Below are 2,228 nucleotides of genomic sequence, written 5' to 3' on the forward strand. Positions count from 1 at the left end.
GTTAACTTCATAATCTACAAGAGATCACAATCATAAACTACGCCAAGTACTACATGATGCACACACTGCCCCTTTACACCATGCAGGAGGAATAGAGTACTTTAATAACATCACTAGAGTAGCACATAGATGAATTGTGATACAAAACTCATATGAATCTCAATCATGTAAGGCAGCTCATGAGATCATTGTATTGAGGTACATAGGAGAGAGATTAACCACATAGCTACCGGTACAGCCCCGAGCCTCGATGGAGAACTACTCCCTCCTCATGGGAGACAGCAGCGGTGATGGAGATGGCAGTGGTGTCGATGGAGGAGCCTTCCGGGGGCACTTCCCCGTCCCGGCGGCGTGCCGGAACAGAGAATCCTGTCCCCCAGATCTTGGCTTCGCGATGGCGGCGGCTCTGGATGGTTTCTCGTACCGTGGCTTTTCCGTCTCGAGGTTTTAGGTCGAGGACCTTTATATAGGCGAAGAGGCGGAGTCGGAGGGGCGACGAGGCAGTGAGGGGGTATGGCGGCACGGCCAGGGCCTGGGCCACGCCGGCCACCCTCCTGGGGCCCCTGTGGCCCACCTCTGGTCCTTCCCGGGTGTTCTGGAACCTTCGTGTAAAAATAGGATGCTGGGCGTTGATTTCGTCCGATTCCGAGAATATTTCCTTACTAGGATTTCTGAAACCAAAAACAGCAGAAAACAGCAACTGGCCCTTCGGCATCTCGTCAATAGGTTAGTTCCGGAAAACGCATAACAATGACATAAAGTATGCATAAAACATGTAGATATCATCAATAATGTGGCATGGAACATAAGAAATTATCGATACGTCGGAGACGTATCAGCATCCCCAAGCTTAGTTTCTGCTCGTCCCGAGCAGGTAAACGATAAACAAAGATAATTTCTGGAGTGATATGCCATCATAACCTTGATCATACTATTGTAAGCATATGTAATGAATGCAGCGATCAAAACAATGTAAATGACATGAGTAAACAAATGAATCATATAGCAAAGACTTTTCATGAATAGTACTTCAAGACAAGCATCAATAAGTCTTGCATAAGAGTTAACTCATAAAGCAATAATTCAAAGTAAAGGCATTGAAGCAACACAAAGGAAGATGAAGTTTCAGCGGTTGCTTTCAACTTATAACATGTATATCTCATGGATATTGTCAACATAGAGTAATATAACAAGTGCAATATGCAAGTATGTAGGAATCAATGCACAGTTCACACAAATGTTTGCTTCTTGAGGTGGAGAGAGATAGGTGAACTGACTCAACAATAAAAGTAAAAGAATGGTCCTTCAAAGAGGAAAGCATCGATTGCTATATTTGTGCTAGAGCTTTGATTTTGAAAACATATAGAGAGCAATAAAAGTAAAATTTTGAGAGGTGTTTGTTGTTGTCAACGAATGGTAGTGGGCACTCTAACCCCCTTGCCAGACAAACCTTCAAAGAGCGGCTCCCATTTTATTTTATTTTTGTGTGGCACTCCTTCCAACCTTTCTTTCACAAACCATGGCTAACCGAATCCTTCGGGTGCCTGCCAACAATCTCATACCATGAAGGAGTGCCTTTTTATTTTAGTTTTATTATGATGACACTCCTCCCCACCTTTGCTTTCTCAAGCCATGGCTAACCGAATCCTTCGGGTGCCGTCCAACAATCACATACCATGGAGGAGTGTCTATTTAGTTTGATTAATTTGGGACTGGGAATCCGATTGCCAGCTCTTTTTGCAAAATTATTGGATAAGCGGATGAAGCCACTAGTCCATTGGTGAAAGTTGCCCAACAAGATTGAAAGATAAACACCACATACTTCCTCATGAGCTATAAAACATTGACACAAATCAGAGGTGATAAATTTTGAATTGTTTAAAGGTAGCACTCAAGCAATTTACTTTGGAATGGCGGAGAAATACCATGTAGTAGGTAGGTATGGTGGACACAAATGGCATAGTGGTTGGCTCAAGTATTTTGGATGCATGAGAAGTATTCCCTCTCGATACAAGGTTTAGGCTAGCAAGGTTGTTTGAAACAAACACAAGGATGAAGTGGTGCAGCAAAACTCACATAAAAGACATATTGTAAACATTATAAGACTCTACACCGTCTTCCTTGTTGTTCAAACACTTTACTAGAAATTATCTAGACCTTAGAGAGACCAATTATGCAAACCAAATTTTAGCAAGCTCTATGTATTTCTTCATTAATAGGTGCAAAGT

The sequence above is a fragment of the Lolium perenne genome, chromosome 4, assembly GCF_019359855.2.
Source record: "Lolium perenne isolate Kyuss_39 chromosome 4, Kyuss_2.0, whole genome shotgun sequence".
Taxonomy (NCBI): domain Eukaryota; kingdom Viridiplantae; phylum Streptophyta; class Magnoliopsida; order Poales; family Poaceae; genus Lolium; species Lolium perenne.